Genomic DNA, 23683 nt, shown 5'->3' on the forward strand with positions numbered 1-23683 from the left:
GCAGCACACACCCGAGGCATTGCTTCTGATGAGCTGCGAGACTGAGATGAAGAGGCTGTTGTCGTCATCGAGAAGCCATTGACGAGGGTGCAAGGACCTGCGTCAGAGATTTGCAGCTCCGATGCATCAGTTCAGAAGATGCAAGATCCCAAGGGTGATGTGGACCTTCTGAGCCAGGCCCAATGCACGCAGCAGCGGTGATGCGTAGGTACTGTTTGAGGATGGGCCTTAGGACGCCCTGCTCAGCAGAATTGATGCATCGGTTCCACTGGTAAGCACCTGACGTCTCCTTCTCCATAGCATAGGTCTGCAGCATCTCCTCGACCCTGACACGAAAGTATCAGTCACTCATGGATCTGCCTCCTGCAGGTAGAACAGTGGAGTGACTCCAAAGGATCATCTCTAACCTCTCCTCCATGGCATCGGTCTGCAGCGTCTCCTCGGCCCTGACACGAAAGTATCAGTCACTCGTGGATCTGCCTACTGCAGGTAGAACAGTGGAGTGACTCCAAAGGATCATCTCTAACCTCTCCTCCATGGCATCGGTCTGCAGCGTCTCCTCGGCCCTGACACGAAAGTATCAGTCACTCGTGGATCTGCCTCCTGCAGGTACAACAGTGGAGTGACTCCAAAGTCCTTCTCTGATCTCTCTACTATATGATGGCCCTCAAGAGTCAGTTCTAGATGACATCAACTCATTCAATGAAAATGGAGGCAAGAAAGAGGGGCCCAAGCAGCTGCGGCCGGTGCAGGTAAGAGCAGTGGGGCGAGGGGGGTGGGGTGGGGGGAGTGCACAGACGACGAGGGAAGATAACATTTTAAAAAAGAAAACCACTTACCTTGCGCAAGGTAAATGATTTTAAATTTTTTATTTTATCTTCCCTTGTCGCCATCTGTCAACTCCCCCCACCATGCCCCCCTGCACCACTGGCCGCGGCTGGCCACAAGTAGTCTTGGGCTAGGGGTCCCCTCATTCCAGCTGGCAACGAGTGGAAATGAAAGGGTACTATGAGGGCCAGAGCCACCAAAACCATTGTAGGATCTATGAAAATTCCAATATCTTCTTTCCAGCTCGCGATGAGCTCATATTTGAGAGTCACAGCGGAGTCCAGCAGATCTCACAACGGTCAAACAGACATGGCAGACTGTGAGGAAACATTTAGACTAAGGATTAATGTAGTCGGCTACAGGCAGCTTTAGATGTTGGAGACCTGTTTTGTTATGTTAAACAATTTGTAAAGCGCATAGCTGCCCCAGCGACGGCGCATCCCAGCGCTAATCCCAAAAGAGAGCGAACTGCCAGAATCGACCTACGGCAGAGAGCCGCAGGAACAACTAAGACGAGAGCAGCCATGTCCTGAGAATCTTCCTGAAGGACCAGTGCTTCTGGACACTCCTAATAGACAGAAGGCCTGCGTTGCAGAGGGCAGGGCCTTAGCACGAAAGGAACGTCCTCCAGCTCTGGCTCTTGTAACACGGGGAACGGAAGCCAGATTCTGAGACCTTTTTTTCCACTCCATTACTTATACTTAGATATGGCTTTGGGTCAGGCTATGCTTTGCAGTGCTTGAGAGGGGCTATTATTATACTTCCTTTCGCTCATCCCTCATTGGCCTTTACTTTTCCCCCACTCTTTCCCTCTTCCAATCCAGCGTTCTCGTGCCACTCCAGTCCCCTTGTTCATTTTTAACTGCCCGTCACATTATCCGTGGGCAGCCATCTTAAGATTTATTTGTCCAGGCTAAGATGGCCACCCACATGTGAGCCTGCACACACGCGGACAGCTAGCGTCTCTCAATGGATTTATAGTATTTAAAAAAATAACAGCAGCCATCTTTGAATGGGATTTATTAAAATAAAAAAATAAAACCTTGAGAGATGGTAGATGCAGGTGCATATAAGGTTATTCTCTTTGAACGTGAATTGTCAAAACAAACAAAATGTATTCAAAGATGGCCACTGTAGATCCACACGCTTCAACAGCAGTCATTGTTGAATGCATTTATAATATTTTTACAAAACCTGTTCCAAGATGGCCACAGATGCGGATGTGCGCATGACTGTAGCAGCTATCCAAGAGATGAAAAAGCATTAGCAAAGCCAATAGGTTTCATGGTCCAGACCTACGGACTTTGCTAATCGTTTTTTTTATAGAGCTTAATGCCTTTACTGTTTATCAATCAATCAATCAAGGGTTGGTAAAGGGAATTACTCATTCATGAGGGTTTCAAGGCAATGGAGAGAGGGTCAATCAATCAATCAATCAATCAATCAATCAAGGCATTTGTATAGCGCGCTACTCACCTGGAGGGTCTCAAGGTACTTGGGGGGTGGGGGTGCGCTACTGCTCGAACAGCCAGGTCTTGAGTTGCTTCCTGAAAGAGAGGTGGTCTTGGGTCAGGAGGAGGTGGATGGGGAGGGAGTTCCAGGTCTTGGCTGCCAGGTAGGAGAAGGATGTTCCTCCCGTTTTGGCTCTTCGGATGCGGGGAACGGCGGCGAGGGCGTGTCTGGTCGATCGTAGCTGGCGGGTTGGAGTGTAGAAGGTCAGGCGGTCATTAAGGTATCTGGGGCCTTGGTTGTGTAGAGATTTGTGTGCGTGGGTGAGGGGTCGGAACGTGATTCTCTTGCTGACGGGGAGCCAGTGCAGGTCTCTCAGGTGTCCGGCGATGTGGCTGTGTCGGGGGATGTCCAGGATGAGTCGTGCTGAGGCGTTCTGGATGCGCTGAAGTCTCTTCTGAAGTTTGGCTGTGGTTACGGCGTAGAGGGAGTTCCCGTAGTCCAGTCGGCTGGTGACGAGCGCCTGGGTGACCATCTTCCTGGTTTCGGTGGGGATCCACCGGAGCAAGGTACTTGACGGTACAGCAGGACCAGAATACGAGGATCCTGTCAATTCTAGTCTCTTTGGGGGAAAGGGTAGCGGGACAGTCTCAGTACCGGACAGGTACGGGGGTAGCAGGCGTGGAGCTCACAATCCTCGAGCTGATGGGTTCGCAAGTAGGGGCCGCGGCAGCGCCAGCAGGCCTTCAAGATGGTTCACGAAAGGATGAGCCACGGCAGCGCCAGCAGGCCTTCACGATGGTTCACGAAAGGATGAGCCGCGGCAGCGCCAGCAGGCCTTCACGATGATTCACGGAAGGATGAGCCGCGGCAGCGCCAGTAGGCCTTCAAGATGGTTCACGAAAGGATGAGCCGCGGCAGCGCCAGCAGGCCTTCAAGATGGTTCACGAAAGGATGAGCCGCGGCAGCGCCAGCAGGCCTTCAAGATGGTTCACGAAAGGATGAGCCGCGGCAGCGCCAGCAGGCCTTCAAGATGGTTCACGAAAGGATGAGCCGCGGCAGCGCCAGCAGGCCTTCAAGATGGTTCACGAAAGGATGAGCCACGGCAGCGCCAGCAGGCCTTCAAGATGGTTCACGAAAGGATGAGCCGCGGCAGCGCCAGCAGGCCTTCAAGATGGTTCACGAAAGGATGAGCCGCGGCAGCGCCAGCAGGCCTTCAAGATGGTTCACGAAAGGATGAGCCGTGGCAGCGCCAGCAGGCCTTCAAGATGGTTCACGGACGGAGGATGAGTCGCGGCAGCGCCAGCAGGCCTTCAAGATCGTTCACGAAGAGGAGCCGAGGCAGCGCCAGCAGGCTTCCAAGGATGAGTTTGTCTCTGTGTCTCTCGACTCCAGGATACAACTGCCTTCCTGCTCTGGAGCTGCCCCAGTTATAGGTCTGGCGCCCTTTGATGTCCGGACCCTCGCACTTGGAGGTCGGGAGGTCCGGGATGAGGGAGTCCAGACACCCAGCAGGGGGGTGGAGCCAGCGCCCAGGGAGGCTGGGGGCGATCGACACTTGGCAGAGGGGAGCCGTTGACACTCCTTCTCCCATTGACCTGCCAAGTGGTCTCTTCACCCCCTGGGTGGATGGTGGTGCCTCGATGTCGGGGCCTGGCTGGGCCCGAGGCCGAGGTCGACCCGAGGCCATGAGGCCTGGTCGTGTAGTGCCCAAAATGGCGGCTGGGCCGGAGCCAGGGGTTCGGGAAAGGACCCGGGCCAGCCGTTACGGTGGGGTTCAGGAGCCAGGGTGCCGTCGGGGAAGGGCTGGAGGTTGCCCCGGCGGGTTGCAGGGGTGGTTCTTGTCCGGGGAACAGGAGGAGCAGGGGTCCGCGACCCGCCATGCGGGGAGGGGACGGCCCAGCCACGAGGCCTGTCCAACACCAGGATGAGTCGTGCTGAGGCGTTCTGGATGCGCTGAAGTCTCTTCTGAAGTTTGGCTGTGGTTACGGCGTAGAGGGAGTTCCCGTAGTCCAGTCGGCTGGTGACGAGCGCCTGGGTGACCGTCTTCCTGGTTTCGGTGGGGATCCACCGGAAGATCTTCCGTAGCATGCGTAGGATATTGAAGCAGACGAGGAGACGGCGTTCACTTGTCTGGTCATCGAGAGGGAGGAGTCCAGGATGAAGCCCAGGTTGCGTGCATGGTCCGTTGGTTTGGGTGCGCTGCCCAGGGCAGGGGGCCACCAGGAGTCATCTCAGGTGGAGGGTGATGATCCCAGGATGTGGACTTCTGTCTTATCTGAGTTCAGTTTCAGGCGGCTGTTCATCATCCACTCAGCTACGTCTTTCATCCCTTCGTGTAGGTTTGTTCTGGCGGTTGCTGGGTCGTTGGTGAGGGAGAGGATCAGCTGGGTGTCGTCGGCGTAGGAGATGATGTTGAGGTTGTGTTGGCGTGCGATGGCCGCGAGGGGGCTCATGTAGATGTTGAACAGCGTGGGGCTGAGCGATGATCCTTGTGGTACGCCGCAGATGACTTCGGTGGCCTCTGATCTGAACGGGGGAGGCGGACTCTCTGGGTTCTTCCGGCGAGGAAGGAGATGATCTACTCCAGTGCCTTCTCCTGGATTCCGATGTTGCTGAGGCGCTGCACTAGGGTGTGGTGGCACCCTAGTGAACTTAAGAACTACCGCCCCATCTCGCTCCTCCCATTCCCTGCCAAAGTCATCGAGAAAGCCATCAACAATCAGCTCGCCGCCTTCCTTGAATGCAACAAATCCCTCGACCCCTCACAGTCCGGCTTCCGAGCCAAACACAGCACCGAAACCGCCCTCATCGCAGCTACAGACGACATCCGAACGCTACTGGACAACGGAGAAACAGCTGGCCTCATCCTACTTGACCTCTCCGCAGCCTTCGACACAGTCTGACATAGCACCCTCATACAACGCCTCAGCAACGTCGGAATACAAGGAAAAGCTTTGGACTGGATCATCTCATTCCTCGCCGGAAGAACCCAGAGAGTCCGCCTCCCCCCATTCAAATCAGAGGCCACCAAAGTCATCTGCGGCGTACCACAAGGATCATCACTCAGTCCCACCCTCTTCAACGTTTACATGAGTCCCCTCGCATCCATCGCGCGACAACACAACCTCAACATCATCTCCTACGCAGACGACACCCAGCTGATCCTCTCCCTCACCAAAGACCCAAACACAGCCAAAACCCATCTACATGAAGGAATGAAAGAAGTAGCCGAATGGATGAAGAACAGCCGTTTAAAACTTAACTCGGACAAAACGGAAGTCCTCATCTTAGGATCATCCCCCTCTGCCTGGGACGACTCATGGTGGCCACCGGCCCTGGGTACAGCACCCATACCTACAGATCACACACGTAACCTGGGCTTCATCCTGGACTCCTCCCTCTCGATGACCAGGCAAGTCAACGCCGTCTCATCATCATGCTTCAACATCCTACGTATGCTCAAAAAAATCTTCCGTTGGATCCCCACCGAAACAAGAAAGACAGTCACCCACGCACTGGTCAGAAGCAGACTGGATTACGGAAATTTTCTTTACGCTGGAATCACAGACAAACTACAGAAAAAACTCCAACGCATCCAAAACACCTCAGCCAGACTCATACTGGACATCCCCCGTCAAGCTCACATTTCGGTCACCTGAAAGACCTCCACTGGCTCCCCGTCAACAAGAGAATAACGTTCCGTCTCCTCACCCACGCACACAAGGCCCTCTACGACCTAGGACCCGAATGCCTCAACACGCGACTTTCCTTCTACACACCCACCCGCCACCTACGATCATCCAATCAAGCCCTCGCCGCAATTCCGCGCATCCATAGATCCACCATGGGGGGAAGATCCTTCTCCTACTTGGCAGCCAAAACCTGGAATTCTCTCCCCACCCACCTCCGCCTTACACAGAATCTCCTCTCCTTCAGAAAGCAGCTAAAAACCTGGCTATTGGATAAGTAAAGCACCCACCCTCCCTCAAGCGCCTTGAGACCCTCTGGGTGAGTAGTGCGCTATACAAATTTCTGAACTTGAACTTGAACTTGACCGTGTCGAACGCCGCGGAGAGCAGATCCGTCTAAGTGCTGGGGTCATTCGAAGAGCCAAGAATTGAGGTCCTCCCTTAACTGGGGTAGTGTGGAAGATAGTCTGAGGTGGAGGGCCAGGGTGTTCCAGCTCTTGGAAGCGAGGAAGGAGAAAGACTTTCCTCCAGTTCCGGTCGTGTGGATCCGTGGGACAGTGGCCAGGTCGAGCTGGGCGGAGCAGAGGTGTCTTTTGGGTGCGTGGAAGGAGAGGCGGCTGATCAGGTATTCTGGTCTAGCGTTGTAGAGGGCCTTGTAAGGGAGGGTGAGGAGTTTGAAGATTATTCTTCTGTCTAGTAGGAGCCAGTGGAGTTCGCGGAGGTGTTGAGTGATGTGGCTGTGCCGGGGGAGGTCGAGGACCATTCTGGCTGTGGCGTTCTGGACATTCTGGAGCTTGTGGAGGTTTTTCTGGGTAACGCTGGAGTAGAGTTCATTGCCGTTGTCGAGTCTGCTGCTGATGAGCATGTGAATGACGGTCTTTCTGGATTCGGTGGGGATCCATCTGAAGGTATTTCACGGCAGGTGGAGGGTATTGAAACAGGTCGAGGATACTGAGTTGATCTGGTGGTCCATAGAGAGCGATGCCTCTAGTATGATGCTGAGGTTTCATGTGTGGTCCGTCGGGGTAGGAGGAGTTCCTAACGCAGAGGGCCAACAAGTATTGTTCCATGCGGAGGGTGTGGATTCCAGGATGACAACTTCTGTCTTGTCTGAGTTCAGCTTAAGGTAGCTGTTTTTCATCCAGGTGGCAATGGCTTTCATCCCTTCTTGGAACTTGTGCCTGGTGACATTGGGTTTGTTGTTGAGGGAGAGGATCAGCTGTGTGTCGTCGTCGTAGGAGACGATGTTGAATCTGTGGTTCCTGACGATGGTTGCGCAGGGGCCATGTAGACATTGAAGTGGGTGGGGCTGAGAGAGGAGCCCCGGGGAACTCCGCATTTGGTCTCTGTCGGTTACGAGAGGTATGGTGGAAGTCGGACCAATTGCGTACTGCCTGTGAGGAAGGATCGGATACAGTTGAAGGCCTTGTCGCAGAAGCTGGCGTCTTGGAGTCTAGTGAATCATGTGCCGTTGGAGGCCGAGAGATCAAGGAGGATGAGGGCCGCCGTTTTTCCCTGTTCAAGGAAGGAGTGGATGTCGTTGGGGGAGGCGAGGAGGGTGGTCTCAGTGCTGGGTTTGCTTCGGAAACTGGATTGGAGGTTGTCCCGGATGTTGTTTATTTCCGTGAAGTTGGCTAGTTGGTTGTTGATGGCTTTTTCAATGACTTTGGCTAGGAGGGGGGCGAGGAGATGGGTCTGAAGTTCTTACGGTCTGTCGCGTCCACGGAGGGTTTCTTCAGGAGTGGGCTGATTTCAGCGTGTTTCCAGTCGTCGGGGAAAGAGGCGGTCATGAGGGAGTAGTTGATGGTTCGGTGTAGCTCGGGTGCGATGGCGGGGGAAGCTCTGTGGAAGATGTGTTGTGGGCAGGGGTCCGATGGTGACCCAGAGTGGATGCTTTTCAAAGTCTTTAGGCGGTCGTTCGTGGTGAGTGGCGGTCGGGTCTATCGTGTTGGTGTCGGTTTAGGAGGATGCTGGTGCGGTGGGGAGGTCGTGGTTGCCGAAGTTGTTGTAGATTGTCTTGATCTTGTGGTGGATGAAGGTGCCGAGTCTGTTACTGGGGTCTTGAGAGGGTGGGACATCTGTGATTTTACGATAGTTAGTAAGAAGCTCTAATACTACTCAGTTTAAGGGCACCTCGGTTCTTGACGTCACACGGGTAAAGGGTCTAGTTGAGATTTGACTTTCTAACCCGCTGCTCACAGCAGATGTCAGCAGCGACTAATAAAAACACTGTCCATTTCCTGTCTCTTGGACAGTGAACCCCTCCCTGCATGAGCTCGACAGGCGATGCTTTATAACGGTTATGGGCCCGAGGGACGTTCTCAGGTCAGCAGCACCGGAAGTGAACATAGATCACGTGGTGCAAGTCCAGTGCCCAACTCCATGGGTGCAGCAGGTGCAGTGGCACCGGGGGCCATTGAGCCCTGATAGTTGTTGTACTTTACTACCCCCACAGCATTCAGAGGGGCCAGTATCCTTGCTTGCAGCAGCCCCCATCCTCGGTTCGCTGCTGTCCACCAATGTGTTTTTGTTTCATAACTTGTCTCCCGGGTGCGGAGGGCGGGGGGGCGAGGAGGGCCTTGGGGGGGGGGGGGGGGAGGGGGGCAGCTCATGACTCTACTCGTGCCGTAAAGTCCCTCAGTGCACAAAGCTTGGCCTTGCTCCAGAGAACGCCTCCCTGCAAGGCACGGCCGTGACGTCTGCACATACAGTGCAGGGCACGGACCGGCGGAGCTCCCCGGGCCCGCCCGACAGGTTTCGAGGCGCTGGGAGCTGAAAAGAAGAATATATAACAAGTGCAATGAGAACAAAGAGCCGGAGCGTCATCTATCGTCAGTGACACGTGTCGGAATGCAGAGTATGTGCCGTGCTCATGGGGGTATGGGAGTGCGGCGGAGGGGGCGGGGCTTAGAAGGGCGGGGCCCCCTGAGCTGGGGGGTTATGGGAGTGCGGCGGAGGGGGCGGGGCTTAGAAGGGCGGGGGCCCTTGGGCTGGCTGCTGTCCAACAGAGACTTTTCACTGCTAGTTACCGGGCGCTGGTTAAGCCGCAGCGAGGATGCCCTGTGCAGAGAGCACAATAAACCCCTCGGGGACATTTTAGGGATTTTGGGGCCCCTGTTCGGACCAGCTTTGCTATATGTTCCAGTTTCATCTCTTTCAGGCCCTCTCTGACCGGGTCACTGACAGGCACTCCTGCAAAGTGGAAATGTGTTCACATCTAATATTCAGAGTTAGTGGCGCGTGTCTGAGTCAAAGGTCGCACGGAGGCCACAGGCCTGTCAGGGCGTCTCCCAGGGCCGGACAAACAGCCGAGATAAGGGGGGTGGAATGCGGCCATGGGGGCAGATTTACAAGCCCCTTGCGCCACTTTTGCGTCACTTTTCCCATGTTAAAAGTGAAGCAAAAATGGCGCAAGGGGCTTGTTAATCTACCGAATCTGTGTTATCCCCGTGCACTCTAATTATTCTGATTTAAGTGCTCAATTGAGTTAAACAGCCTTAGGGTTGGCGCTACTTCACGCAGTCAAACCGCGCCTTCAAGAATGTGAAGGTGGAGTGGGAAGAGTCTCTTCACACAAGGATGTGCGCGCGATATACTAGAAGCCTGGAGGGTTTCTCATCAATTTATTCATATGGTTGTAAGATAAACATGTAAGTTCAAATCGTTTTCAATCACATTTTATTTCCATGATTAAAGTTTCATTTGCATCATGATCAATAGATTTCTTGATATCAAATTCCCAAGTACTTCAATCAATCAATCAATCAATCAATCAATCAAGAAATTTATATAGTGCGCTACTCACCCGGAGGGTCTGAAGGCGCTGGGGGAAGGGGGGTCCGCTACTGCTCGAACAGCCAGGTCTTGAGTTGCTTCCTGAAGGAGAGATGGTCCTGGGTCAGGCGGAGGTGTTATGTTAATGTTAATGTTAAGTTGTGTTGTGTTGTGTTGCGTTGCGTTGCGTCGCGTCGCGTCATGTCATGTCATGTCATGTCATGTCATGTCATGGTATGTCATGTCGTGTCGTGTCGTGTCGTGTCGTGTTGTGTTGTGTTGTGTTGTGTTGTGTTGTGTTGTGTTGTGTTATGTTATGTTATGGAGGCATGCAGAGCTTTTTGCGCCAGAGTCAAGGTCTTAAAAATTATCCGCTTCCGGACAGGAAGCCAGTGCAGTGCCTGCAGGAGGCCCGAGGCTCTGGCACGGCGAGATAGTCCAAAGATGGCCCGTGCTGCCGAGTTCTGGACCACCTGAAGCCGTTGAAGCAGATATTCTGGCAGGCCGAGATAAAGAATGTTCGAATAGTCAATTCTCGAACCAATTATCGCCTACACTGTGATCTTCCTGTGTTCCTCCGATAGCAAAGGGAGAAACTTACGCAGCATCCGGAGCAGGGCAAAGCAGGGGCCAGTGAGGCCGATTATCTGTGAACGCAGTGTTAGGCCGTTGTCAATCTTAATCCCAAGGTTTGTAGCCACCTGGGACGAGCTTGCTGGTGGAAACATGTTCTCTGGCCACCACACTTTCCAGTCCGGATCTGAGCTGCACCCGAAAAAGAGGACCTCGGATTTATCCGAGTTGCACTTGAGGCTGTTATGTTGGAACCACTGAAATACAGCCTCAAGGCAACCCCGGATCCTATCTCCATCGAAGTCCGCACCCTTCTCACAGGTGAAGAGGAGCTGGGTGTCATCAGCATAGGAAACGATCTGAGCCCCGAAAGACTCCGCCAGAGCCGCCAGAGGGGTCATGAAGATGTTAAATAGAGTCGGGCTCAATACTGAGCCCTGAGGGACTCCGACACCCAGTGGCGACATCTCGGCGGAGCAAGCAGAGGCCCAGACCGTTTGTCGACGGCCCGCCAGGAACGAACGGAACCAATTGAGCACCGTCCCCCTGAGACCAATATCAGAGAGCCTTGCGAGGAGACCCTCATGGGGGACGGTGTCGAAGGCCGCCGACAGATCTAACATCACCAGCATCGCCCTGCCACCTGAATCCAGCACCTACTTAATCGCCTCCGAAACTTCCAGGAGGGCTGTTTCGGTGCTAAGATTGGTGCGGAAACCCGATTGAGTGGGGTGCAGTAGATCATGGGACTCCAGGTAATCGGCGAGCACCTTGTGCACATGTTTTTCAATGATCTTAGCGAAAGCGGGCAAAAGCGAAATAGGCCTGTAATTCGCCAGCACCTCCGCATCCAGACCGGGCTTTTTGAGCAGGGGAATGATCATCGCCTGCGGTGGGGAGGGAGTTCCATGTCTTGGCCGCCAGGTAGGAGAAGGATCTTCCTCTGGCGGTGGCTCTGCGTATGCGTGGAACGGCGGCGAGGGCGTGGCTGGTCGACCGAAGCTGGCGGGTTGGAGTGTAGGTCAGGCGGTTTTTGAGGTACCTGGGGCCCAGGTCGTGGAGGGCCTCGTGTGCGTGGATGAGGAGTCAGAACGTGATTCTCTTGCTGACGGGGAGCCAGTGCAGGTCTCTCAGGTGTCCGGAGATGTGGCTGTGTCGGATGATGTCCAGAATGAGTCGTGCGGAGGCGTTCTAGATGCGTTGGAGTCTCTTCTGTAGCTTGGCTGTGGTTCCGGTGTAGAGGGTGTTTCCGTAGTCCAGTCGGCTGGTGACGAGGGCCTGTGTGACCGTCTTCCTGGTTACGGTGGGGATCCATCGGAAGATCTTACGGAGCATGCAAAGGATGTTGAAACAAGATGATGAGACGGCGTTGACTTGTCTGGTCATCGAGAGGGAGGGGTCCAGGATGAAGCACAGGTTGCGTGCGTGGTCCGTTGGTTTGGGTGCTCTGCCCAGGGCAGAGGGCCACCAGGAGTCGTCTCAGGCGGACGGAGATGGGCCCAGGATGAGGACTTCCGTCTTGTCTGAGTTGAGTTTCAAGCGGCTGTTCTTCATCCATTCAGCTACTTCTTTCATCCCTTCGTGTAGGTTGGTTCTGGAGGTGGTTGGGTCGTTGGTGAGGGAGAGGATCAGCTGAGTGTCGTCGGCGTAGGAGATGATGTTGAGGCTGTGCTGGCGGGCGATGGCCGCGAGGGGGCTCATGTAGACATTGAAGAGGGTGGTGCTGAGAGATGATCCTTGTGGTACGCCACAGATGACTTTGGTGGCCTCGGATCTGAACGAGGGGAGGCGGTGTTAGACGGACCGGGAGGGTCGGCCGAGGATAAGGGGAGAGGTCTCCGGGGAGAGCCGTCTCCAGCGATCGTACAGACAAGTAACTTCCCCCCCACAGACGGACACCACACCAGGATAAGGTTTAACGATACTTTATAAGCAATTCTTTAAGTACGGTAAAATGATACAAGGAGGTCTGGACTCAGGGGTCCCCTCGATTCTGGTTTCTGGATTAGGAAATGGGGTAGCGGGACAGTCTTGTTACCAATAGATGAAAATAGCTCTCAATCCTCGAGCTCGGCGTTCTAGATGATCGGGCCGCGGCGGAGCCAGCAGGTCCCGAGATGGATGAAGGAAGCGACGGTCCGCGGCGGAGCCAGCAGGTCCCGATGAAGATGGTGGTTACAAACGGTCCGCGGCCACGCCAGCAGGTCCCGACGACGATGAAGGTTACGAAGGTTGCGGCAGCGCCAGCAGGCAGGACGATAGTTCACAAGGCAGGGCTACGGCAGCGCCAGTAGTCTGTTCTTCTCTGCGTCTCTCGACTCCAGGATACAACTGTCTTCCTGCTCTGGAGCTGCCCCAGTTATAGGGCTGGTGCCCTTTGATGTCCGGACCCTCGCACTTGGAGGTCGGGGGGTCCGGGATGAAGGAGTCCAGACACCCAGCAGGGGGGTGGAGCCAGCGCCCGGGGAGGTTGTGGGCGAGCGGTACCTGGCGGGGGAGAGCCATCGACACCTCCTTCTCCCATTGACCTGCCAAGTAGTCCGCTCACCTCCTGGGTGGAGGGTGGTGCCGGGATGTCTGAGGCCTGGCCAGGCCCAGGGTTGGGGTCGATCGGGGGCCACGCGGCCTCGTGGTGGAGTGTCCAAGATGGCGCCCAGGCTGGGCGCGCGGGCCGGTAGTGGATCGGGCCCACGAGGTCGATATGTTCAGAGGCAAGGGTCCCGGAGGGGACGGAAAACGTGAAGTGGTGGTGTGTGACACTTGAGGGACCGGGCTCGGGCCTGGTCGGGCAGAGGGGGAGCGGCCCTTCACGTGGCCTGTCCAACATGCGTCCCCCCCAGCTGAAGGCGGGGAGAGTCACCCATCCTCTTGGGGACTCTCCTCGTCGAGGCGGAAAAAGCGGGACAGGCCATCCGCGTTGGCGTGATCTGGCCCAGGCCGGTGTTCAACAGTGAAGTCCATCCCTTGTAGGGAGATGGACCAACGTAGTAGTTTTGGGTTCTCCCCCGCATCTGCATCAGCCACTGCAGGGGTCGATGGTCGGTCTGCACCCGGAAGTGTGTGCCAAAGAGGTAGGGCCGGAGCTTCTTGAGGGCCCATACTACGGCGAAGGCCTCCCTCTCGATGGTGCTCCAGCGTTGTTCTCGAGGTAGGAGTCGCCTGCTGATGAAGGCCACTGGCTGATCAAGGCCTTCGGGGTTCAATTGAGACAGGACCGCCCCAATGCCGTGGTCGGAGACATCCGTCTGGACGACGAATTCCCGGCTGTAGTCGGGGGCCTGGAGCACAGGGGCGGAGCACATGGCGGCCTTCAGTTGTTCGAAGGCTGTTTGACAATCTGGGGTCCAGTTGACCTTCTTGGGTTGATTTTTGGACGTGAGTTCTGTGAGGGGCCCCACTATGGTACCATAGTCTTTCACGAACCGTCTGTAATAGCCCGTGAGTCCCAGAAAGGCGCGTACCTCGGTCTGGGTGATGGGGGGCTGCCAGGACTGGATGGCGGCAATCTTGAGCTGCAGAGGGGCCACCAGGCCGCTTCCCACCTGGTGTCCGAGGTAGGTTACGGACCCCTGACCAATTTGGCATTTGCTGGCCTTGATCGTGAGGCCAGCTCGCTGAAGGGCCTGTAGCACTGCTCGGAGGTGGTGGAGGTGGTCGGACCAATGGTGGCTGTACACAGCGATGTCGTCTAGGTAGGCGGCGCTGAATCCTTCGAGCCCGGCCAAGACCTGATTGACGAGCCGCTGAAATGTTGCTGGAGCATTCTTCATGCCGAAGGGCATGACCTTGAAATGGTAATGGCCATCAGGAGTGGAAAATGCAGATCGTTCTTGGGCCCGGGGTGTGAGGCCGATCTGCCAGTAGCCCGCCGTCAGGTCGAAAATACTGAGGTAGCGGGCGGCTCCCATGCGGTCGATTAGCTCGTCTGCCCGGGGGATGGGGTGTGCGTCCGTTCTGGTGACTGCATTCAAGCCCCGGTAGTCGACGCAGAACCGGAGTTCCGGTGGGGTGCCGGGAGTGGCTGCTTTGGGGACCAGTACTACTGGGCTGGCCCAGGGGCTGTCTGAGGGCTCAATGACCCCGAGCGTGAGCATTTTGGTTACTTCTTCCTGGATGCAGGCCCGTACCCGATCTGGTACGCGGTAGGCCCGGTGGCGGATAGGGGGGCTGTCCCCCGTGTCCACGTCGTGCACACACCAGGAAGTGACACCTGGGGTGAGGGAAAACAGGCCGGCGAACTGCAACAGTAGGTCTCGACATTCTTGGCGTTGTTCCAGGGTGAGGGCCTCCGAGAGTCGGACCCCATCCACGGAGCCATCTTTCTCCCCAGTCCGTAGGAGGTCAGGGAGGGGTTCGGAGTCTTCTTCGGCTCCATTGTCTGTGGCCATCAGGAGACTGAGTTCTGAACGTACAAAGTGGGGTTTCAGTCTATTAGCGTGGAGGACCCGGAGGGGGTTCCGTGAAGATTCCATGTCGATGAGATAGGTGACAGGACCCTTGCGCTCGACTACTTTGAAGGGCCCCGTCCACCTGTCTTGCAGGGCGCAGGGTTCGGTGGGGGACATCACCCATACCTGTTGTCCGGCCTCAAATTCGATGGAGGAGGCATTTTGGTCATACCACTTTTTCATGTCCTCTTGACTGGCCTCCAAGTTTGCTTTTGCCAGCTCTCTGAACCGTCGGGTCTGGTTGCGGAGGGTTAGGAGGTATTTGAAGACATCTGGAGGGTTCTTTAGAGGGGGCATTTCCCAGCCTTCCTTGACTAGACTGAGAGGCCCCCGTACGGGATGTCCATACAATAATTCAAACGGGCTGAAGCCGAGGGACTTCTGGGGGACCTCTTGATATGCGAAGAGGAGGCATGGCAGCAGCACATCCCACTGGCGACGGAGGGGCTCTTCCAACCCCCCAATCATCCCTTTGAGCGTGCGGTTGAAACGCTCAACCAGTCCGTTTCCTTGCGGGTGATAGGGGGTCGTGAATCGGTAGGTGACCCCACACTGTTGCCAGAGGGACTTCATATATTTGGAAATAAAGTTCGTGCCTCTGTCGCTGACGACTTCTCGGGGGAAGCCTACGCGGGAGAAGATCCCCATCAGGGCCCGGCCGACTACCGGGGCTGTCACAGTTCGCAGGGGGACAGCCTCGGGGTAGCGGGTGGCGTGGTCCACCAGTACCAGGATGAACCGGTGTCCTTGTTTTGTACGGGGGTCCAGGGGCCCCACAATGTCTATCCCGACCCTCTCGAACGGGGTGGTGACCACGGGAAATGGTTGCAGGGGGGCTTTTAGTTTGCGGCCGCTCTTTCCACTGGCTTGGCACGTGGGGCAAGATCGGCAATGCTGGAGTACATCATTCCTCATTTTGGGCCAGAAGAAGTGGGTCACTAGGCGGCTGTAGGTTTTATCCTGACCCAGGTGTCCAGCCAGGGGGACATCGTGGGCCAGGTTTAGCAAGAAGTCTCTAAAACGGAGGGGCACCACTAGCACTCGGCTGGCCCCAACTCCGCGATCCTTTGTTCATTGTATAGCAGATCATTGTCCCAGTAGATCCAATGTGTTCCGGAGGTATCCCCTGCGCTCTGGGCGAGGGCTTGTTGGCGGAGTCCCTCGAGGGAGGGACAGGTCTTCTGCTCTTGGCGAAACTGCTCCTGTGTGGGCCCCCCCTCTTGATGCCACTGGTCGAGGCCAGCGAGGTCCGGAGGTTGAGCTGGTTCTGGGGGGACGGCACGGTCGGTGTCTTCGACTGGGGCGACCGGGGGAGGAGGCGCTGGCCATTCGGGTTCCTCCGGTCGGGGATTGGCACGGGCGGCCATGGACCGGGTGGTGACGCACGCCCAGTCCGGGATGCCTAACATCCCCAGGTGTTCTCTTCGTTCTACGGCTGCCCACGGAGAGCTTTCAAGGTCGTTTCCCAGGAGGCAGTCTACGGGGGCATCATCTCGGACTGTCACTTTCAACATGCCGGAGACCCCTCCCCATTCGAAAGGGACGCAGGCCATCCGACATAGACTTTCCGAGTTATCGGCTGAACGGACAGGGCAGAGAATGTTTGGTATGAACTGTTCTGGGGTCACCAGGTGACAGCGGACGGCTGTTACACTGGCCCCGGTGTCACGGAGGGCTTCGGCCTGGCGTCCATTGATGCTCACCCATTGGCTGTACTTCCGGGTGTTAGCGGGTAGGGGGACCCGCGGGACCATGTCTTTCCCCCCTAAGCATGCTAGAGCCATGGCGGCTGGCTCCCATTCTTGATGCTCTTGCTCATATTCTTCCTGCTCCTCGGAGATCTGTTCTTCCCCCAGGGCAACAGCGGCCACTTGGCGGGGTCTTGGGCTCTGGTACTGTGGGCAATTTGGGTCGTTTGCATAGTGGCCGACTCGTTGGCATCGGTGACACGTGACGTTGGCTCTGTATCCCGGTCGCGCCGGGGTGCTGCCCCGGTTGGCCGGGGGGGTGGTGCTGGTAGCGGGGGCGACCGGAGCGTTGTCTCTTCCTCGTCCTTGGCCCCCTCCTCCTCCTCGGGGACGGTGCTGACCGTTGTTGTTCCGGTTCTGTTCATAGGATCCATTTCGGCCCACTCTGGTGATTTCCCACCGGTCAGCCTCGGCTGCGAGCTGCCGTGGATCAGTCAATTTGCTGTCGAGGAGGTGCTGCCGGAGCTCGATGAAGCAATTGTTTGATAGATGCTCCCACACCATGAGGTTGAATAGTTGTTCGTAAGTTGTGACATTGCTTCCTTTGATCCAGCCCTCGAAGGCTCGGCTAAAATAGTTCACGTAGTCCACCCAAGTTGTACCCGGGATGCGGGTGCAGTCTCGGAACCTCTGACGGTACATCTCGGGTGTGAGCCCATAGCGGGTGAGGAGGGCAGCTTTCATGTGGTCATAGGAGGTCATCTGATGGTCCGGGAGCTGTAGCAGGGCATCGCGGCCCTCATTGAGGAATCTCCCCCATAGACCGGCTCCCCAGTCGCTTCGATCGATCCGGTGGGCGGTCATAGCGATTTCGTAGGCCTTGAACCATTGCTGGATGTCGTCCTCTCGGAAGTATTCTCGGACGACATCCTTGGGGATGTGTACCTTCTTATCCGTTGTCCCTGGGGTGTGGGGTTGCTCGGGCACCCCTAATTCTTTGTTCTGCTTGCGTAAGTCTATCTCAGCTAATTTGCGCTCGTGTTCATATGCCAGTCTCTTTTCCTCGAGCTCCCTTTGTCTCTGTTTTTCCTCCCTTTCTTCTCGGAGACGCAGGTGCTCTAAGCTCAGTTTTTGTTCGGCCAACTTAAGTTCAACATCCATTTTGAGCCGGGCCATTTCTAATTCATGTAGTCGTGTTCTTTCTCGTTCCTGGATCTCGTCTTGCGAGAGACCCGTTCTTCTCTCCTCGGGGGCCGTGGTGTTTTTTTCTACTGCTGCGATGTTTTGGTCGGTGGTTCCGCCGGCCCCGGTTTCTGCCCAGGACTCTAGGGCATGCTTGAAATCGTCTTTGGTACTTAGACCGGTGGTAGCGATACCTAGTTCGATGCAGAATTGTTTTAATTCACGATGGCTGTACTCGTCCAATTTCTCCATCTGAAATTTCTCGGTGGATCCGCTTTCTTTGGTTGTCATCGTGATTTCGTCGTGGGGTGAGCTACTTTCTGTACGATTATGCGGTGATTCGGATCGCGCCGCTGGCCACCAATGTTAGACGGACCGGGAGGGTCGGCCGAGGATAAGGGGAGAGGTCTCCGGGGAGAGCCGTCTCCAGCGATCGTACAGACAAGTAACTTCCCCCCCACAGACGGACACCACACCAGGATAAGGTTTAACGATACTTTATAAGCAATTCTTTAAGTACGGTAAAATGATACAAGGAGGTCTGGACTCAGGGGTCCCCTCGATTCTGGTTTCTGGATTAGGAAATGGGGTAGCGGGACAGTCTTGTTACCAATAGATGAAAATAGCTCTCAATCCTCGAGCTCGGCGTTCTAGATGATCGGGCCGCGGCGGAGCCAGCAGGTCCCGAGATGGATGAAGGAAGCGACGGTCCGCGGCGGAGCCAGCAGGTCCCGATGAAGATGGTGGTTACAAACGGTCCGCGGCCACGCCAGCAGGTCCCGACGACGATGAAGGTTACGAAGGTTGCGGCAGCGCCAGCAGGCAGGACGATAGTTCACAAGGCAGGGCTACGGCAGCGCCAGTAGTCCGTCAAGGATGAGTTCTTCTCTGCGTCTCTCGACTCCAGGATACAACTGTCTTCCTGCTCTGGAGCTGCCCCAGTTATAGGGCTGGTGCCCTTTGATGTCCGGACCCTCGCACTTGGAGGTCGGGGGGTCCGGGATGAAGGAGTCCAGACACCCAGCAGGGGGGTGGAGCCAGCGCCCGGGGAGGTTGTGGGCGAGCGGTACCTGGCGGGGGAGAGCCATCGACACCTCCTTCTCCCATTGACCTGCCAAGTAGTCCGCTCACCTCCTGGGTGGAGGGTGGTGCCGGGATGTCTGAGGCCTGGCCAGGCCCAGGGTTGGGGTCGATCGGGGGCCACGCGGCCTCGTGGTGGAGTGTCCAAGATGGCGCCCAGGCTGGGCGCGCGGGCCGGTAGTGGATCGGGCCCACGAGGTCGATATGTTCAGAGGCAAGGGTCCCGGAGGGGACGGAAAACGTGAAGTGGTGGTGTGTGACACTTGAGGGACCGGGCTCGGGCCTGGTCGGGCAGAGGGGGAGCGGCCCTTCACGTGGCCTGTCCAACAGGCGGACTCTCTGGGTCCTTCCAGCGAGGAACGAGATGATCCACTCCAGAGCCTTCTTTGGATTCCGATGTTGCTGAGGCGTTGTATTAGGGTGCGGTGGCAGACAGTGTCGAACTACCCAATGCATTTCGGGTCAAAGTGAGTACCCTTCGTCAGGGATCTGTGAAAGAATAACACAGGACCAAAATCAATACTCGCTACCAGACATAATACAACACTCTCTGTATTATTTAGCATCAAGCAAAAACTGATAGTGATCATGCCTCAGACTACAACGTGCGTGAGAGGAAAAGTGGTAGTGCATGAAATAGGTTACACCCAGTGCCTCGGAATGATAATACACGAATATGTGAACACCATGAAACACCAAAGATCTTGATGCTAAATAATACAGAGAGTGTTGTATTATGTCTGGTAGCGAGTATTGATTTTGGTCCTGTATTATTCTTTCACAGATCCCTGATGAAGGGTCCTCACTTTGACCCGAAATGCATTAGGTATTTTGAAGTACTTGGGAATTTGATATCAAGAAATCTGTTGATCATGATGCAAATGAAACTTTAATCATGGAAATAAAATGTGATTGAAAACGATTTGAACTTACACGTTTATCTTGCAACCGCTTGTTAATCTGCCCCCATATTTCTTAGATACGGCGCATTTCTGTCCTTTTCCCCAGCACCGGCGCACAATGAACAGCTGTGCGCCAATGAAGACATCTTTGCACCATGGTCAAGGGCGGCCGCGTGCAGGGAAGCCCTCCGGCACATAAACAATCACATTGACCTGTTGCTTTGCAAGAGCTTGTTTAAAATGCGGTCGCTGTAGGCCGGGCGGGCACTGGGCCCAGAGCATCCTGCCCCACTTACCTGGCACTGCAGGCCCGGACTCTCGGTGTCACTTACCCCTCTGCACTGACCTCCCTGCTCACTCCTTCCTTTGCTGTCGTTCATTCATCTTCAAATCTGGATGGAAGCTTGTATTTTGGACAGTTGGGGTGTTGGGTTCTGGGGTGCAGGGGCCCGGGCATGCAGGGGTTTAGGAGGTGCAGCGGTTTGGGGGTGCAAGGGTTCAGCAGTGCTAGGGTTCAGGGGTCTGGGGATGCAGGGGTTCGGAGGTGCAGGGTTATGGAGGTGCAGGGTTTCAGTGGCGCAGGGGTTCAATGCTGCAGGAGTTCTGACTGCAAAGATCCAGGGGTGTGGAGTACAGGGGTGAAAAAGTTTGGGGGTGCAGGTATTCAGGAGAAGCAGGTATCCGGGTGCACGTGTTTGAGGGTAGAGTGGCCCGAAAGTGCAGGGGTTCAGCGGGCCCAGGGGTCCAGGGGTGCAGGGGTTCGGCAATGCAGGGGTTCGGGGTCACGGTGCAGGGGTTCAGCAATGCAGTGGTTCGGGTTGTAGGTGTTCGAGGGTGCAGGAGTTCAGGGGTTTGAGGGGACATGCATTCAGGGGTGCAGAGGGGTTTCAGTGGTATTGGGGTTCAGGGGTGCAGAGGTTCAGTGGTTCAAGGGTATAGGGATTCAGTTGTGCACGGGTGAGGAGGTTCTGCATTGCTGGGGTTCAGGAGTGAGGGGTCCAGGGGTACCGTGTTCAAGGGGTGCAAGGCTCCGAGGGTGTACTGGTTCAGAGGTTCGGGGTGCAGGAGTGCAGGCGTTCAGGGGTGCAGTGTCTCGGGGTGCAAGTGTTCAGGAGGTGCTGGGGTTCCGAAGGTGCAGGTGTTTGGGAGGTTTCGGGGGTGCGGGGGTGCAGGGGTGCGGGTGGGACACGGGTTAAGGAGGTCAAACGTTTCGGGTGTTCAGGAGGTGCTGGGGTTCAAGCGTTCAGAGGTGCAAGGGTTCAGGAGATGCAGGGGTCCGGGTATTCAGGGATACAGGGGTTCAGGTGGTGCAGGGGTTCATGGGGGACAGGGGTCTGAGGGTGCAGGTGTTTGCGGGTACAGAGATTCAGGGGTGCAGCAGTGCAGGATCGCAGGGGTTCAGGGGTTCAGGAGGTGCAGGGTTCGGGGTTCAGGAGGTGCAGGGGTCTGGGGCTGGAAGGGTTCAGCCTTGCAGGGATCCAAGGGGTTCAGGCGTGTAGAGGTACAATGTGCAGGGGTTCATTGATGCCGGGACCAGGAGTGCAGGGGTTTAACGGTGCTAAGGTTCAGGGATACAGGGGTGGAGGGGTTCAAGGGTTGGGGTGCAGGGGGTTGGCAATGCAGGGGTCAGGGAGTGCTCTGGTTCAGGGGTACAGGGGTCTGGGTGGTGCAGGGGTTCAGGAGTTTCAGGGGTTCAGGGTTTCACGTAGTGCAGGGGTGAAGGGGTGCAAAGGTGCAGGGGTTTCAGAGGTTCAGAGGTGCAGGGGTTCAGGAGATGCAGGGGTCTGGGGACTAATGGGTGCAGGGGCTCAGGAGATGCAGAGGTCTGGGGACTAATGGGTGCAGGGGTTCACGAGGTGCAGAGGTTCAGGGGTTTGCAGGTGCAGAGATTCAGGGGATCAATGTTTAGAGGAGCAGGGGTACAGGGGTTCCGAGGTGCAGGGGTTCCGGAGATGCAGTGGCCTGGGAAATAATGGGTGCAGAGGTTCAGGAGGTGCAGGGGTTCAATGGTGCGGAGGTGCAGGTATCTGGGGACTAATGGGTGCAGGGTTTCAGGGATGCAGGAGTCTGGGGACTAATGGGTGCAGGGTTTCATGGATGCAAGGGTCTGGGGACTAATGGGTGCAGGGGTTCAAGAGGTGCAGAGGTTCAGGGGTTCGCAGGTGCAGAGATGTGGGGGATCAGTGTTCAGAGGAGCAGGGTTTCCGGAGATGCAGTGGTCTGGAGACTAATGGGTGCAGGGGTTCAGGAGGTGCAGGGGTTCAGTGGTGCGGAGGTGCAGGGGTTCATGAGACGGAGGGGTCTGGAAACTAATGGGTGCAGGGGTTCAGGAGGTGCAGGGCTACAGGGGTTCAGGAGATGCAGGGGTCTGGGGACTAATGGGTGCAGGGGTTCAGGGGTGCAGGGGTTCAGGAGGGACTGGGGTTCTGGGGTGGAAGTGTTTGTGGGTGCAGAGATTCAGGGTGCAGTGTTCGGAGGTGCAAAGGTGCAGGGGTTCAAGAGGTTCAGAGGTGCAGGGGTCCAGGGGTGCAGAGGTGCAGAGGTTCAGGGGTTCAGGGTTACAGGGGTCCAGGGTGGAGGGGTGCAGGGCTGCTGGAGTCCAGGGGTGCAGAGGTGCAGGGGTCCAGGAGTGCAGGGGGTGCAGGGGTTGCAGGGGCCCAGGGGTGCAGGGCTGCGGGGTCCAGGGGTGCAAAGGTTTGAGGGTGCATGGGTGCCGGGGTTCAGGGGTGCAGAGGTGCAGGGGTGCAAAGGCCCAGGGGTGCCGGTGTGCATAGGTCCAGGGGCGCAGTGGTGCCGGGGTGCAAGGGGTAGGGATGCAGAGGTCCGGGGGTGTAGGGGTGCATGGATGCAGGGATCCAGGGGTGCAAAGGTCCGGGGGTGCAGGGGTCTGGGGTGCAGGGATGCAGCGATCCAGTGGTCCAGGGGTGTCAGACTGTAGGGATCCAAGGGTGCAGGGGTGCATGGGTGCAGGGGACACAGGGGTGCATGGGTGCAGAGGTGCAGGGGTGCAAAGGTGCAGGGGTGCATGGGTGCAGGGGTTCAGGGGTGCAGTGGTGCAGGGGTGCCGGGGTGCAAGGGGTAGGGGTGCAGAGGTCCGGGGGTGTAGGGGTGCATGGATGCAGGGATCCAGGGGTGCAAAGGTCCGGGGGTGCAGGGGTCTGGGGTGCAGGGTTGCAGCGATCCAGTGGTCCAGGGGTGTCAGACTGTAGGGATCCAAGGGTGCAGGGGTGCATGGGTGCAGGGGACACAGGGGTGCATGGGTGCAGAGGTGCAGGGGTGCAAAGGTGCAGGGGTGCATGGGTGCAGGGGTTCAGGGGTGCAGTGGTGCAGGGGTGCCGGGGTGCAAGGGGTAGGGGTGCAGAGGTCCGGGGGTGTAGGGGTGCATGGATGCAGGGATCCAGGGGTGCAAAGGTCCGGGGGTGCAGGGGTCTGGGGTGCAGGGGTGCAGCGATCCAGTGGTCCAGGGGTGTCAGGCTGTAGGGATCCAAGGGTGCAGGGGTGCAGGGGACACAGGGGTGCAGGGGTGCATGGGTGCAGGGTTGCATGGGGGCAGGGGTTCAGGGGTGCAGGTGTGCAGGGGTCCCGGGGTGCATGGATACAGGGGTTCAGGGGGTGCAGGGGGTGCTTGGGTGCAGGGGGTGCATGGGTGCAGATGTCCAGGGGGGCAGGGGTCCAGGGGTCCAGGTGTGCAGGGATCCAGGAGTGCCAGGGTGCAGGGGTGTGGGGGTGCATGGGTGCCGGGGTCCAGGGGTGAAGAGGTCCAGGGGTGCAGAGTTGCAGGGGTCCAGGCGTGTCAGGGGCAGGGTTGCAGAGGTCCGGGGGTGCAGGGTGCCTGGATGTCCAGGGGTGTCAGGCTGGAGGAGACTAAGGGTGCAGGGGGTGCAGGTGTGGAGGGGTACGGGGGTGCAGGGGTCAGGGGTCAAGGGTGCATGGGTGCGGAGATCCAGGGGTCCAGGGATGCAGGGGTGAAGAGGTCCAGGGGTGCAGAGGTCTGGGGGTTCAGGGGTGCAGGGGTCCAGGGGTGCAGATGTCCAGGGGTGTCGGGGGCAGGGGTGTCGAGGTGCAGG

General features: G+C 56.9%; 1 protein-coding gene across 1 annotated transcript in view; it reads left to right on the forward strand.

Moving 5' to 3' along the window:
* The window catches only part of LOC147668831 (V-set domain-containing T-cell activation inhibitor 1-like), a 145592-nt gene that overhangs the window by 16666 nt on the left and 105243 nt on the right, over positions 1-23683 (forward strand). The window lies entirely within an intron of this gene.

This window comes from Lissotriton vulgaris, unplaced genomic scaffold, assembly GCF_964263255.1.
Source record: "Lissotriton vulgaris unplaced genomic scaffold, aLisVul1.2 SCAFFOLD_3258, whole genome shotgun sequence".
Taxonomy (NCBI): Eukaryota; Metazoa; Chordata; class Amphibia; order Caudata; family Salamandridae; genus Lissotriton; species Lissotriton vulgaris.